This window comes from Dioscorea cayenensis, chromosome 1 (assembly GCF_009730915.1).
Source record: "Dioscorea cayenensis subsp. rotundata cultivar TDr96_F1 chromosome 1, TDr96_F1_v2_PseudoChromosome.rev07_lg8_w22 25.fasta, whole genome shotgun sequence".
Classification (NCBI taxonomy): domain Eukaryota; kingdom Viridiplantae; phylum Streptophyta; class Magnoliopsida; order Dioscoreales; family Dioscoreaceae; genus Dioscorea; species Dioscorea cayenensis.
Genome location: NC_052471.1, coordinates 12,655,394 through 12,672,444, shown reverse-complemented (window position 1 = coordinate 12,672,444; position 17,051 = coordinate 12,655,394). Strand labels below are relative to the sequence as shown.

Sequence of the window (17,051 nt, the reverse complement as noted above, 5' to 3'; positions counted from 1 at the left end):
TTTTCTTTGAAAATGGGGTTTTGGCAATCACCCCCAAGGTATCATTCTGCTCAATTTTTTCCCCTTCATTTGTTCAATTATTTATTTATTGAATTATTTATGAAATTTGATAGACAGTACTGCATTTACATTTGACGGAGGAACATCACAAATGAAAAGTATAAATTTAAATTATATATATTTTGAAAGACCATCTCATATATTTTTTAAAATGTTTTTATTTCCTTATATATAAAAATATATAACTAATTTATGAAAACATAGATTCATTCATTTCTTTTCAAGATTAATAAAGAGAAAATAGTAAATATTTAGTCTTTTTGTTTATAAAATTTTTAGTTGATTTTTTTATTCAAAATGATATATAAGTAAATAATATTTTATAAGCTATATAAGGCAATATCATTTGCAGTTTATTCTAGTGGTGCACAAGTTAAAAAAAATTAATAATTTTATAGAAGCTAATCTTAATATGGTTGCATGAATAAAAATTTTGGTTTTAATGTTTCATAGTGAACAAGACATGAAAAACTAAAAAAGTGAAATGGTTGCATGAATTTTATATATCCCAAAAAAAAATACTTTTTGTTTATATTATTTGTATTTTTATTCCAACATATAAACATATTTACAGGAAAACTAATGAAACAAAGTTTACTGTGGTAGAAGATGTTCAAGAATCAAAGTTTTGCTCCACTGAAGGATGAACTTGATGAGAAATGTGCACAAAGTGGTAAGCATCATTTTAGTAGGTTTTTTTTTTTCTGGATTTCCCAATTTTTTTAATTTAAGATTTTACAATAATATTGTTTGCATCCCTATGCCTTATTCTTGTCTTGTTTATAGAACAATTTTTATGTTACATTTTTCAAAAATAAAAATTTTCTTTGAATTCGTAAATTATATCATGTGTATGCCATTTATAATATTCTAAAGTTTTTTTTTTTTTTTTAAATAGAGAGATGGATAAGTAAAGAACATCAAAATTTTAATATATAATCTTTTTTAAAAAAAAGTTCATGGATCTTGAACTTGACCCAAGGGGCATAAAATTTATAAATATAATTATTTTTTCTAATTATTATTTTCACTTGTTTTTTAGTGGGCAATGTACATAGCTCCAAGTGTTGAAGGTCAAAATGTATTATAGGGCTAAGGCAACTTTTTCAATTTATGCCGTTCCAGAAGTTGAAATTACCCGATTAAGCTTGGCATGCATTTGGATTATTAATGGACATGGTAGCCCAAAAATAATATGATAATAATTCGGTCGACTATAAATTTATATTTAATTTCTTTTGTTTCATATATACCTTTACCATACCTCAATTTTTTGTGCATAACTCTTAAAACAATATGTTCACATACATAAGAGGTTTTTTTTTTGTTGCAATATTATATTTCTATTAGGTTTTGTGATATTTACTTATGTTTCTATTTTATAAACATAAGTGACAGGTTATAAAAAATTCCACTTCTAAATCATTTATCATTCTCAAGTACATCTTTATCTATACAAGGACAACCAGGCCCATTTATTAACAATACGGATGGTAAGGTTTAAAATTTATCTTATTATATAATTTATAAATGATATGGATGTGTATTATTTTTATTTTTGGTATTTATTTTTGGCAAATATAGAGATTGATTTCAAATGTACTCCTATGACACTCGATGCAAGGATTTATACTTACTGATAAGACTAATATAGTTCCTGGATGTCTTATTGAGCAAGTTTCAACTTTTGGTGGACTTAAATATGATATAACAATAAAAGTTTATTAGGTATACTCTTATCTCCATCAATTTCTTCTGATTGAATTCATTCATATTATAACTGGATCGATCCTCCTCAACAACCATGTTGTTTTTAGGCCATGTTTATGATGTATTTTTAGTACATGTTCCTATCTTGTTATTTTTCTTAGTCTTTACTATTAGAATAATTTCCTTTTATTTCAACACGGAAAAAAATAGATCATCATTAATTTAACATGGTATATTTTAAATAATAACCGATAGAACTTGAGATTATTAAATTGTTAATTTTTTTTCTGTTTTCATTTACTAATGCTAGTGACGAAGTTTTATGAGATTGATTTATTAACATGACTTAGCTTCTAGAAATTGGTGGTTATATTATGAATTAAATGCAATAGGTTATTGGCCGAATTTTCCTTTTACCAGTTTAATAGAAAGTGTATCTGATATTTGTATTGATATTGCCTCTCCTTAATTCTATTGCATCTCTTTCTACTTTACTTTCTTTCTATTTGTATTGATATCGTTCACATCACTCTTGAATCATCTTCACTATAGCTAAATAGCAAAACTTGTGTTTCTGAGCACTATTCTTTGTGGATATGACTACCCACTCACAAGGATACTTTATTACTTCGACAAACCGTGCACTTGCACTACGCACTCTCAAGGCACGTGTCAAAGTTTTTGGCACCGTTACCGGGGAATAGGCGTTTTGGATGCATTTTGGACTTTGCTATTTTAGCTATTCATCACTTATTTTATTTCACACTTTCTTATTTTACCATCGTTCTTTTTTGTTATTTTTTCTTTGGTTGCAGCTCCAGTTTATGACTTGAGGAAACCCTTCAACATTGGTTGAAAGTGATCCGGACATTGGAAGAAGAATTCATAGAAGGTGAAAAGAACTTGTGCAAGAACAATCTAATCAAGCCAAGATAGAAGGTGAAGGATCTAATAATATGGAAGAATAGAATGAGCAGTAGAGGACACTCTCAGATTATGCCAGACCCGCAGTTCTTGGCACGCAATCCAGCATTGTGCAGACATCGATTATGGCTCTGATTTTTGAGCTTAAGCCAGACTTCATCCAGATGTTACAGCAGTCATCACAGTTTAATGGTTTAGCCGATGAGGATCCAAACAATCACATTGAAAACTTTTTGTGCGACATGCTCAAGATTAATGGTGTTACGGATGATTCTATGAAGTTGAGATCCTTCCCATTTTCCTTAAAAGGAAGAACAAAGCAATGGCTACATTCATTACATAGAGCAAAGATCGCTACATGGGAGGATATGGTAGAAGCTTTTCTCGCCCAATATTTTCCTCCCAAAAAATCTATGATGCTTAGGAATGAGATATCTTCTTTTATGAAAAATGGAATTGGAGTCTCTTTTTTAGACATGGGATAGGTTCAAGGAGCTCCTACAGAAATGTCCTCAACATGGGTTCCCCGTGTGGATGATTATCAGACTTTCTATAGTGGGTTGAACCCAAGCATGAAGCAGTTACTTGATGCTGTAGGAGGAGGTACCTTAGGAAGCAAGACCCCAAAAGAAGCCCGCCATCTCATTGAAGAAATGGCTATGAACAGTTATCAGTGGAACACGCGGGACAGAAAGAAGGTAGTCGGACTTTATGAGATCGATGTAGTCACATCATTGGCATCCCAGGTTAAGTCATTGAGCAAGAAGTTAGACACTCTAACTTCTTCAAGAGTGGCGGACGCGATGAGTTGCACTGGGTGTGGGGCAGGACATGCGCCATTTGATTGCCCTATTTTGATTGGTGGTACTACTTTTGTAGAACAGGTTGATTTTGTAGGTAATGCAATGAGAGGTCAAGAAAACCTGTATAGCAATACCTACAATCTGGGGTGGAGGAGCCATCAACCTTTCCTGGAGTAATCAAGGACAATAGAAAACTATGGCACCACCAGGTTTCTAACAACAACAACAAGCCCCGAACATGGAGAATCGAGTTTCAAGGTTGGAAAACCGGGTAACCGACTTAGAGAAGGCTTTAACCAAGTTCATTTCATCATCAAATACATGATTTCAATCTGTTGAAGCCACACTTCTCAACCACACCGCATCATTGCATAACTTGGAAAATCAAGTTGTATAAATGCGAAGTCACTCTTGGAAAGACCACAAGGGAGTTTGCCTAGCAACACAGAGACCAATCTAAGAAAGCATATGAAGGTGATCACTTTGAGAAGTGGTCATGAAGTTGAGGGTAGGCTCCCTAGTGAGAAGATCAATGTTGAGTCACGTGTGGTCATGGAGGTTAAGGAGAGAACCAAAGTGAAGGAGGTGGCACGCCCACCATACAAGCCAAGAATCCCTTACCCTTCAAGATTGAATAACAACCAAAATGATAAGCAATACAAGAAGTTCATGAGTCTATTCAAGCAATTGCACATCAACATCCCATTTGTCGGGGCATTGACTCAAATGCCTCGTTAGGTAAAGTTTCTCAAGGACCTCTTAACCAACAAGAGGAAGTTGGAGGAGAGTGCATCTATGATCTTAGATACTTCATGTTTGGTGGTGTTGTAAAAGAATATGCCAAATAAGAAAAATGATCCAAGAAGCTTCATCATTCCGTGCAATATTGGTATTTTGGGGGAAGAAAAGGCATTGGCGGATTCAAGGGCTAGCATGAACATCATGCCTTACACATTCTTCCAAAAGCTAGGCTTGGGAGAGCCTAGGCCCACTTGGATGACACTCCAATTGGCCGACCGAATAGTTAGACATCTGAGGGGCATCATTCAAGGTGTACTTGTGAAAGTTGACAAGTACATATTTCCTGTGGACTTGTGGTCTTGGATGTTGATGAGGATGTCGAGGTATCGTTGATACTTGGGAGGTCGTTCTTGTACACTTCCAAGGTTCTCATTGACATGGACGGTGGGGAGTTGGCATTATGGGTTAGGGATGACAAGTTGACATACCGCCTCGCCAAAGCCATGCGACATTCTCGTGATTTTGATGATACTTTATATTTTCTTGACACTACTGATAAGTTAATTGATGAATATGTGCAAGAAATGATTTGTTTGGACCTATATGAGGGGTTGCGAGATCAAGAAATAGAGAATGAAGAAGTCTTATCACTTGGTCTAGAGGACAAGATGTAACCTATCCCGGGGTTCATGAAGAGAATGGTCCAAAAGAGGAAAAGAGCAAGGAGACATCACAAGAAGTGGCCCAATACTAGTAGGGATGTGCATGCACGGAGTAAGGATTACAAACCCTTGTTTGGTAATAAACTTAATAACTCTCCCTCCACCTTGAAAAGATTATGTTCATCATGCTTTCAAGTTGTAGGTAAGAGGGAAACTTTCATCTATGAACCCCCGTGAGATAAGAAGAGCTACGTCAAGCTTAGTGACGTTAAACCAGCGCTTCTTGCGAGGTAACCCAAGTCTTTACTACTTTTCTAGATTTTTAGTTTAGTTCTTGCATGAATAAGAGCTTGAGTGTTGGTGTCTTGACTTTTACATGCTATCGTTAGGTTTTTCTTAAGGATTGTTGCTGTTTTAGTGTGCCTAATTGTGATTGGCAAAGTTTCTTGGTCATTTCAGCTTGTTTTTCCATAATTCTCTAGTCTGTTGTTCATAGTATATGCCGGCTCTATGTGTATTAGTGTGCAGAAATTTTTTTGCAGAATCTGTGATTTTTCAAAGTCATCTAGAGAATACACACATCCATGTGGAATTTCCATACGGGTGTGTATCTCAGTTCAGAGCTCATCCCGAGAGGACATGGGGGCGTGTGAATACCCCTGTGAACAGCCTTGTGACGGTCACACGCCAGTGGGTAATTTCTAGATGGGCGTGTGGATCTCTGCAGAATTCTCAGCCTCCATCCCGAGAAGACACAGGGGCCCCTGTGGATGACCCTATGAAATACACATGGGCGTGGGTAATTTTCACACGCTCGTGTGAAACGCTACAGAGAGTCCTCCTCCATCCCGAGAGCACACAGGGGCATGTGAGTGCCCTTATGAGTACCCCTGTGAGCATCCACACACCCGTGTGGAATTCCCATAGGGGAATGTGGAACACTTAGCTATTTTTTTCGGGAGGAAAAAGAGGCCACAAGGGCGTGTGGGTGCCCTTGTGAGGCGGACACACGGGCGTGGGGAATTTCCACACGCCTATGTGGATGCGTTCAATGACAACTTGAGCTATCCTGAGAGCACACAAGGACGTGTGTCTACCCTTGTGATAGCCTTTGTGGAGACACACGGGCATGGGTAATTTCCACCCTACTGTGTGGATGTACAGAACTCAAAAGATGGCGATTTTTCTTTATAAACCTCTTGTGCCTTGTCATCTTCTCACTCCCTAACACTTATAAAATGCATCTATTCACTCTCCTAACCTCCCACCGTCGATTTAGAGGGATTGTATTTGAGTTTTCTGACCGTTTTTAAGTTTTTGTTGTTGCATTTCTTCGGTAAGCCCTCTTTCCCTTTTTCTTCACCAATATTGATTTATTTTGCTTAAACTGGTGCTTGTTGCTTCGATTTCATGTTTAAATGGTTGATGCAAGCTTTTGGAAAGAATTTTGAGTGAATTTTTGATGTATTCCTGGGATTTCTACATACTGGCTGTGTGGCCTTCACTCCCCGAAGATCTACACGACCATGACCATGTGGATTTCTGCAGAATTAGTTTTTCAAGTTAATTTGATCAATTCTCTTTGAATTCTTATAGATACGACACCGATGAAGAAGAAGGCGGCCGATCGGCATTCACGTGAGCCCTCACCTATTCCAGAACACATGGAGTTCATGATTCCCGAGCACCAGGCTTGATTTATGAGATTGTCAAAGCATAAGTTCGGGTTGACGTGATTCCCAAACTTGAGTGCACTGAGAGAGGTCCAACTAGCAGATGATATGGCAGATGAGGTTGAGGAGCTCCTTGAAGTGGGTAGTTGGAGACGGTTACTATCCATATGGGAGCCGACAATTCATATGTTGACTTTGGAGATGCTTGCATCTTTTTGATTGATCGGCAGCAAGTGTACGTGGTCACCAAGTAATACCTTGAGTGATGGCCCATGGATCGTATTCCACGGGGCTAAGGAGCTCCTATTACTCATCCATCACCTGTTATCTAACCTTACAACTTAAGCATGGTATACTACTTAAATACATGCAAGAATGTAAATAGAGCACAAGTATAACAATCCCAAGGCAAGCAAGGAGATCACAAAAGCAATGATAATAAAAATAGGCCTAGGGACGAGGATTCCCATGAGGGGTCATCATGATGTATGGATGCATAAGAATAAAATGGCAAAGGTGATTTAGATCGACGAACCTCAACAATAGTTCAACCCCAATTTCTCGGCGGTTAAACCCTAATCCCGTACAAATGATGACAAGGATCTCTCCTTAATCATATCCCTACGATTGCATTAAGTGAATGGAGATCACGTAACAAGGATACACTTAACCTAAGTTTATCCTCATGGTTCGGAGGGGCTACCTACATCCAATTTCTCTATATGTTGGTCAAAGATGAACCCTTTTAGCCCATTAACGATCTAGTACACGCGAGTAGGTCACGTCTACATGTACAACTCAAACAAGAACTAAGGATTTCTCCACATAATAGTTCTAGGCATGAAACACAATGAACCAAACCATAAATCACACCAATACATTCTGACACGTCCGAATATGCGTGTAAACCGCTAGTGCATGGGTGTCGAAGTAGTAATACCAGATGAGTGGGTATCATATCAACAGAGAGTAGGGAATAAAGACACTTAAATTATCTCTTAACTAATGTGGAAGATAAATAGTAATATGTGTGACAAGATTAAATTCTCAAGAGTAAAAACAACAAGAAAGAGAGCACAAGTAAAGGAGAAGGTAAGGCAATCGATAAAGATGGGGTACCCAGGTATTGTTCCACCTAGGGCAATCATTTCAATTGCAAGAAACCTCTATTATGCTTCCTAATTAATGCAATAGTGAGTCTTGGAAATCCTTAATTGAATAGTCCCAAGGTCAACCATTCCTAACTCTATACATGTCCCGGGGGAGAAATCGAACAATCTCAACACCTCGCACTCGTATAGAATTGCAATGAGCTTTAGGGACTCCAAATGATAAATCCTATTTCTATGTATAGACCTAACCCTTTGGTCTAGGTGAAAGATCCCTAGCCACAATTAAGCCCTAGATGCTAAAGTCACTTCAACGTTTCACTCCGTTGCACTCGTAACTAAGCCCCAGCGGAAGGTCATCCCTTAGCCAATTCAGTCTACTATGATAGTAAAGAACTCTTGGAACGTGGACATAGGATAGATCATACCGGAGGGGAAAGGGGACGCTCCGCTATCTCTCGACTCACCCTCTGAACCCTCTCCAATTTAGCTTTGTCTAACTCACATGGTGTGTCACTCACTCACAAGAGTTACCAAGAAGAACACTCAACCCTAGTGTCACTCAAGGGGAGTATTCATACACTTAAGCATACAAGATTGGAACTCACAATAAACATCAATTAATTGAAAGCATAATAAAGAGATTCAATAAAACGAATACCTCCTAGGGTTCACTAATACCCAAGTACCCACTAGGGGTTTAGCTCTCCATGGAGCTAGATACAATCAATGAGATTGAATGTAAAAACAAAGCATCCATAGAAAACCCCCTCGTTAGTCATGGTGATGGTCTTCTGGAGAGTCCTCTACTCGTCGCAAGGGTCCCTTTGTCCAGCCTAGGATACACCTCGCCGGATCGGTGCCGACGAAAGCTCTCCCACAAACCTTCTTCCAAATGGTGCATGATGTCAGAGCCATAGAGCCTCTCCAAAGCCCTAGCCAATACCTCTCAAAACCCTAGCCACAGTCCTCTCTCAAGTTGGGGAAAAGATGGAGAAAAGAATGCTGAAATCGGGGCTGAAATTGGCTTTTAAAGGACTGGAATCAGGAATCCACATGCCCGTGTGAGCGCCCCTGTGGATTTATCACACGGCAGTGTGGAATTTCCACATGCCCGTGTGGATTCTCTGTTTTCCTATTTTCTTGGGCGGCTGTGAACAGTGCTGGTACAGTATATTTTCTCCCAAATCCATGCTTTTATCGAGGTAACGCAAACAGGCACATGTTTATGTCGTGGATCGCTTTACTTCTTCAATAATGGACATGTTGGTGGAGATCTTGTTCTATATGCACAAGTCGGAATGCTTGAATGTGACTGCCCTTGTGCCCTCCAAATGGTTATACTAACTTGAATACGAGGAGGTTGGCACAGATTCCCGCATCTCAAACCCGACCTGTGTCTTCGCGTTTGAACCTTAGCAAGATTTCCTCCAAATTGGTGCATTTAAGACCCACATTGGCTTTTTTCTTTCATATTCGGCCTCACAACCCTACCTGCATGAAAGTAACATAACTACACACATATTAGCGTTAAAACCCGATAAAAGTAATGCTCAACACAGGAAAGAACACTTCGTCTTCTTATCGCACAAGCACTCATTATATTCCAAATATAAGTGTAGCATCCAAAATACATGATGAGCCCCCCAAGGATCACCTACATGCGGTGGCCTTGGGGGTCTAGTGTGCCATCATACAAACAAGTATCTCAAACTCAACAAAAATAAGAAGTAAATGCATAAATAACACTCCCTAGTCTCAATGATGATGAGGATGAAGAATGCCGGCCGAATGATGATTCTTCTAACCCAAGGAAGGCGGAATGCTCCTCCTCCTTTGATAATGAAGCTCTCCCCTTGAAGTTCAAGCTCTTGATCTCTCCAAGCCTCAAGCCAAAACACTCCCAAGAATGATGTCTTCGTTCTCCTTTTCTCTTCCAAGTAATGGCTGCCAAGAGTCCTCCCCAAAGTCCCTCAAATGGCCTTCAAGATACCCTCATATACCCCCTAACATCTCCCACAAATTTGCCTCTACATGGGTGGTATACCGGCTCAATAAGGACCTCATTGAGGTGGTATAGCGGCTAAATAAGGAGCTCATTGAGGCCATTTGGAGAAGCCAAAGTACATAAAAAGCTCTCAGAATAGTCTCTATACTGGCTCAATGAGCACCTCATTGAGCCAGTATGCCTTCAAGCAAATCATCTAATTCAATAGCTACAGTACCACTGCTACATCACTACAGCTACAGTATCTACTTCAGTGAATATGCTATAGTACACATGCCCTTGTTTTCTACTTTTTTTCTCCCAAATTGTATCTTTGTGTTCTCCATGGCGTTTCTGTGCCCTACAAAGAAAATAACATATGATTAAATGCAAAACGGGCATCAATCTTTAAAGAAATACATGCTAAATACATAAAATATATACACTAAAATACATACATTTAGACACTTATCAAATATCCTCACACCTAAGCGTTTGCTTGTCCTCAAGCAAACAAATCATGAAAAACTAAGGAAATGATAAGTTGCTAAATGTATTACCTCCGGCTCAAATAAATATAAGACTCTACAAGCATTGGAAAATGATATATAGATAATGAGTTACAAAACATTAAGCACAACAAAAAGATCCTGTCTCACCTTTTATATGTCTGTGACATGTGTATGAATCTTGTATTTCATCTACCCTGACCTGGTCTAGCCTACTGACTTCAATCAGTAGAGCTCTAGATGCTTATCACTCAACATGTAAAGAATACTAAGTCTTAAAATGCTACGTGCTACTTCAATGAGCAAGTAAGATCCTTCGAAGTCCTGAACATGAACTAAATCCCTTTTTCTTCTCAGAGCCTCTAGTAGGTAGCCAAAAAAAAAGATCACTAGAGTTTTTATTTTCATTTCATTTTTCTTTTTGAGTCCGACTAACATAAACTGCACCAAAAAAAATCTTTCCGAAGGGTGCACATGCTGGTTAGGTACAAGAGCTACCGAACTACTCGATTACAGTCTACATAGACGCATTCATGCTTCATTAGCAGAGGAATACTGACATAGACTCATTTTTTTGTTTTTCTCTTTTCATTTTTTTTCATTTATTTTTTTTGTTTTGTTTTTTTTTAATACTCACCTTAGATCACTTCTTCAGACTACTCTACATGCCACAAAACTATGGCTAGTACAACAATACTTAGAAGTTCTTAAGAGTTTAATGAAAGAAAGAACTTAGAATTCTAAGGCCAAGTACTTAAAGTTATGAGTTAAGCATTCAAGAGAGATAGAGTAGCCAAGTTGGCTATTCCCAGGGCATCAACACAAGATTCAGTGCACAAGCCAATACTGGAGATGAAACAAGATTCAATAGAGTACAACAACAAGTATATAACTCAAATCAATCATTAATCCATGCTAGATGAGTCTTACAATAATGAACAAGCCATAATGGGTAAACTAGCATGCAAATAATACCCTAGATCAAAAGATACAACCATCCCAACACCTAGTGTTGTACATTGTCCCTAATGTACACTAGTCATGAAACACATAATAATATATTCAATGAAAACTATGGAGGAGGGTGGAACGAACTTCCCTGGTTAAATCTTGTGCAAACGGCAAGAGGTGACCCAAACAAAAGGTGTTGCAATCTTTTCATGTCGGGTCTGGCTTCCATGGAATGTGGAGAGGCTCACCAAGCTCCCTTAATGCCTTGCAAGGCATAAAGGGGCATCATCATACCAAACAAAAATTAATATGACAAAAATAAGTACTAGGGAGTAGTCAAAACACACAAATACTAGATAAAGAGTAGTAAAGTTCTACACAAGGTTGGTAGGGCATCCCCTCCCCAACTTATTCAGACCAAACAAACACACGTGCATCAAAAGAAATGTTGAAATAAGCAAACTGCAGAAATAAAAACAAGTGTCCATGCTCAGAAATGAAATATATCATCAAATGGCGCTGCTGGTGGCGTGGAGCAGGATGAAGTAGTAGCCTGTGAGGATGATCCACGGGAGGAGATGACAAACTACTGGAAATGCTCTGTGAGCTGGCGCAAACCCTCTAAAACCTGGTAAATCTGTCCTTGTATCTCGCGTTGCTCATGACGAATAGCCTGAATATCATCCTCCATAGTCTTAAATCTAGAGTCAAAGTCTGATGGGAGTGAAGTGCCACAAGGGTCCTGAGTGAGTGCTCCATTGGATTCGGACTTTGATTCACCATGGTCATGCTGACTGGATTCTCTTGTTGTCAAGTGTGAAGCAAGTCTGCATGTGCCACTCTTCTTCTGTAACAAACCAATTGCTCGCAGGATAGGTGCTCCGAGAGGTGTCACCTCCCCCGACCATAGTCATGCTTCTACTATAAGCCAACAAATTCATGCCTCGAGTCAATCTTATAATGTAGGGCCCTGCAAAGATAGCTCCCAGATGAACAAATTGAGCCTGATGAATAAACGCTTCAGCAACCAGATGCCCAAGATGGATAGGATACTCATCCAAGATGTCGTACATGGTGAACAAGTCGGATTGTGTAACTATACCAGTGCTATCTTTCCGACCTCTAATAGAGCGGGTAATGAGAGCATGAATATATCTATGGAGGGGGTTTACCAAATGAGTAGCCTTCCGCATATTGGTGGTGTCATTAGGTGCTAAAAAATTCCAATATTTGCTTGCACTCATGGCAAATGGGTAATCAATGCGGGGCCGATTAAGCAACGATGCGCCAATGAATTGATCATCATAAATTCCCATATATTTTGCAAACTCCATGTGAGTCATTTCATGAATCTTCCCAAAGGCTTGAAATTTAATGGAACCCGGTCGTCAAATGAGAATACTCCTGTTATCTTGCTTCGTCTGAAATGTGCTCAACACCTCCAATGTAAGTTAGTGAAAAGTAGGTTCGTTAATGGAAAATAGTTCCGTCGGACCATTACAAGAAAATAAATCTTTCACTTGTTCATCCCACCCAAGTTCTCCAAGAGCACTCCAATCAACATGCTGAAAAGTAGCAAATGGTTTAGTCTTTAAACTTTCATAACGGGTCTTATGAAGAGAACAAAAGAAGCGAGGTTCGTTGGGGATGTGATACTCATTTTGCGGCCGTTTAGAAGCGAGTTTCTTGACGTGTGGCATTCCTACATCAATAATAATCCAAATAAGAATGAAAAGAATCCAAGAGAATGTATAATGTGGCATGAAAATGGATAAAACATGAAGAAATTGAACTGAATAGGATCCATACGGGCATATGGAGACCGTATGGATACTATTCAATTTGCAACAGTTTCCCCTCATCATGAATTCGAAAATAATTGTACATAAATTCAAGATAATTCAAAGACATGATGTGCGTACAACACAATACAAGCTAAAAGCTTGAAACAATCCACACAAAATCTCAATAAAGCAAGAAGAAAAGAAAAGATAATTTTCATCACAACAAGCTTCTTACCAACAAAAAATTTGAACACACTTGAGTGGAGCTTGAAGACAAACACTAGATATACTTCCCAAGGAGATGTGGAGGTGATTTAGAATAATATTTAGTGAAATCTGGCCATGGAAAGATAGATACTGGATGCTAGGGCTCGTTTGGAGAAGAAGGAGAATGAAGAAAGAGAAAAGTTGGCAACATTTTCATGAAAAATATAACTCCATACGGCCTCAATGAGCAGCATATTGAGGCCGTATAAGCTAGTGTAAAGTTGTTGGATTTTCTTGAGGGCCTCAATGAGCAGCTCATGAAAATAAACCCCTGAATGCTTGGGTTGCCTCCCAAGAAGTGCTTGTTTAACGTCACGAGCCTGACGTACCTTTTTTACTTACCTAATGGGGGTTCGAATAATTTGAAATTTCCCACGGTCATCTTCAAATTGTTTGTGTTTCTTCCATGTAAATTCAAGGACATCAATGAGTAAACATCACATTTTTCATGAGTGAAAGGAGGTGGAGATTGTACCTTCTTTTCATGAGGTGTTAGATGAGAATGAGTGATACCTTTCTTCTTCTTTCCGCGGGTGATGCGAGATCCGCAAGTGCACGGAGTCGTCAAGTAATACCTCTCGTGCGAGCACGAGAGGATCGTATTCCCTGGGCCCAAGGATCTACCGTTACTTCCTCTTTGCGTATTGTCTAGCCGAAAGATTCCAAGGGTTTCTCTAATCTATTAATTAAAATGAAAGAACTACTAGTGGAGTCTAAAATGAGGCAAGGGTATAAAATTAGGGGAAAGAAATGGTCACGGATGCGGATTCCCTAGGGGCTACTAAAATGCAAAGGATGCTAAGAGTGTCATGTAATTGAGGGTTTGGACCTAGAGATTTCCTAAATCAGATCAACCCGATGGTCACGGCAATTGACCCCTAATCCGGTATAAGTATTGATACGGAATTTCTTCCGATCAAATCCTCATATGATTGCATTAACAAAGGGGAAAATCCCTAATTAGAGCCGGAACACGACTTGGTCTAGCCCTAATGTTGGAGGGGTACAAAATACCCGATGGTCACGGCGTATTCGTACATAAATCCCTTCCAAACTTGGTGTGCCTAGTACAAGGGCGATGGTCACGCTACCAAGTACAACCTAGGAGTTGGTTTACAGAGTTCTCATGTAAGCAACACATCAAATGCACCAAGAATGAATCACAAACACACAACAATTGCAATAAACAAAACTAGATCATCCAAATACACAAGTTCACCCCAAGGTTAACCGGCATCTGGTGACCTTGCGGTCTACTCGTCCATGCAAACAAATACAAATAATAGGTCCATGAAAATAACTACAAATGGCATGAGAAAACTCCCTCAAACAATAGAAGTGAGATGAGAAGCCAAGTGAGGTGGAAAGATTCCACGGACGCCGCAATCGGGGCGGCTTCCCTTGTCGTCTACAAGCCCCCAAAGAAGAGATCGATGAAGATGTAGCAGAATCAAGCTTCTCCCTTTGATTCCCCTTCTCCAAAACGTGTGATCTTGCCTCCTGTGAACTGGTGGAAGTCGGCTGAAAGAACTGCCCCAAAAGCCTCCTCCAAAAACCTCCTCCCCCTTTGCCCTAAGAATTAGACTACATAGACGCATTCATGCTAAATTAGCAGAGGAATACTGACATAGACTCATTTTTTCATTTTTTGATCTTTTTTTTTATTTTTTTAATTTTTTTACATGTCTCCTGAGAACTTTCATGCAAAACTTCACTTAGGGATAAAGTAAAATGAATAAAAGAACCAAAAGCTCTTAAAAGACCATTGAGGAATGAATTTACAACTCTAACCCCATAAATCAAAGCAGTGGGTTAGCTGGGGCAAACAAGGTAGAAGTTCTGTGTCAAGTTGTGAAGAAAGCACTAGAGAGAAGACATGACTTCCTTATAGCACAAATAACACTACAACTCATTACTATCATTCATTCAAGCTAGGAGGTTCTTAAGAATAAATCATAGCTATCACCGGTAACGTAAGCATGCAAATAACCCATCCCCACACCTAGAATCGTACATTGCCCTCAATGTACATTAATCAGCAGAACATTGTGTAAAATCCATAATAACTAAATGAAGCATGAAAAGGAAGGGTAAAGAGACTGCCCCAAGTGGTTCATGAAGATTGTTCAGTGAAAGCACAGTCAGTGGGCAACAAAACCTGCAAAGAGTAAAGGAGGAGAGGCACAATCTTTGATGTTTCTTGTGGTGTGGTAAGGTGAAGGAGGGTTCTCCAATAGGCACTGCGTCACGTTTTGGTCGCTTTGATGAAACTCGTTTGACCGGCATTCCTATACCACAAAACACAAGATCAAACCACGATTTTCATGAATATACTCATAGGGGGTATCCATATCATCATATGATGAAGAAAAAATTGAGTGCACAACATTTTCAATGTGAAGAATGAAAAATTCAGCCTTTGCTACAGTGACTCGTGAAATATTTTTGCAAGAGTTTTGATAAGATCCCCTTGCTTATACCCCGCAAGTGCACGGGTTTGTCGAAGTAATAATCCCGGGTGAGCGGGGTCGAATCCACAGGGAGTAGGGAATAAAGACACTTAATTCGATTCTTAGCTATGTGAATTATCAACAATGATAAGTGTGGTAATGATTCAATTCTCAGAAATTAAAAGCAACAAGTAAGAGAGCAAAAGTAAGGAGGAGGCAAGGTAATCGATAAAGATGGGGTACTCGGATGATGCTTCACCTAGGATAATCGCTTCAAGTGCAAGAACTCTCTATTATGCTTCCTAATCAATGCAATGGTGAGTCATGGAAATCCTTACATACATAGTCCCAAATCTAAGGTCAACTATGCCTAACTCTATACATATCCCGCAAGAGAAATTGAACAATCTCAACACCTCGCACTCGCATAGAGTTGCAATGAGCTCTAGGGATTCCAATTGATAAATCTCTTCCTAGATTTAGACCTAACCCTTTGGTCCAGGCGGAAGGTCCTTACCCACAATTAAGCCCTTGATACTAAGATCACCTCAACGCTTCACTCCATTGCATGCGCAACTAGGCCTCAGTGGAGGTTCATCCCTTAGACCATTCACTCTATTATGACAGCAAAGAACTCGAGGAACGGAGGTAGAATCTATCACGTCGGAGGGGAAAGGGGACGCTCCAGTACCTCTCGACTCACCCTCTCAACCCTCTCCAACCTAGCTTTATCTAACGCTCGTTGTGTGTCACTCACTCACAAGGTTACCAACAAGAACTCTTAACCCTAGTGTCACTCTAGGGGAAATGTTCATACAATCAAGCATTCAAGGTTGGAACTCACAATAAGCATCAATTTATTCAAAGCATAATAAAGAAGTTCAATGAAACAAATACATCCTAGGGTTCACAATCACCCAAGTACCAACTAGGGGTTTAGCTCTCCATGGAGTACAATCAAAGAAATCGAATGTAAAAGCAATGAATCCATAAAGAAACCGCCTCGATGGTCGTGTGGAAAGTCCTCTACTCGTCGTCCAAAGATTCCTTCGTCCGGTATAGGATACGCCTCGATCGAAGCTCCCCTACCAACCTTCTTCCTAATGGGATCACGATGTCGAAGCCCTAGAACCTCTCCAAAACCTTGGCCAATACCCCTCGAAACCCTAGCCGAAGCCCACTCGCAAGTTGGGGAAAAGATAGAGAAAAGAATACCAAAACTGGGGTTGAATCGGCTTTAAATAGGGACGATACACGCCCGTGTGGATTCTCTGTTTCTCTGATTTCTCGGCCGGCTATGAACATTGCTGCTACAGTACTTACTACAGTACTGTTGTAGTCCTCTGCTACAGTCTTCGACCTGAATAACTTCCCAATTACATACTTTCATCAGGGTAACGCAAACAGGCACACGTTCACAT

General features: G+C 39.3%; 1 non-coding gene across 1 annotated transcript; it reads right to left on the bottom strand.

The window, feature by feature from the left end:
- Positions 1-3,110: 3,110 nt before the first annotated feature.
- Positions 3,111-3,218, bottom strand: LOC120266238. The gene has a single exon (XR_005538084.1). It is a non-coding gene; the product is annotated as a small nucleolar RNA R71 (small nucleolar RNA).
- Positions 3,219-17,051: the final 13,833 nt, after the last annotated feature.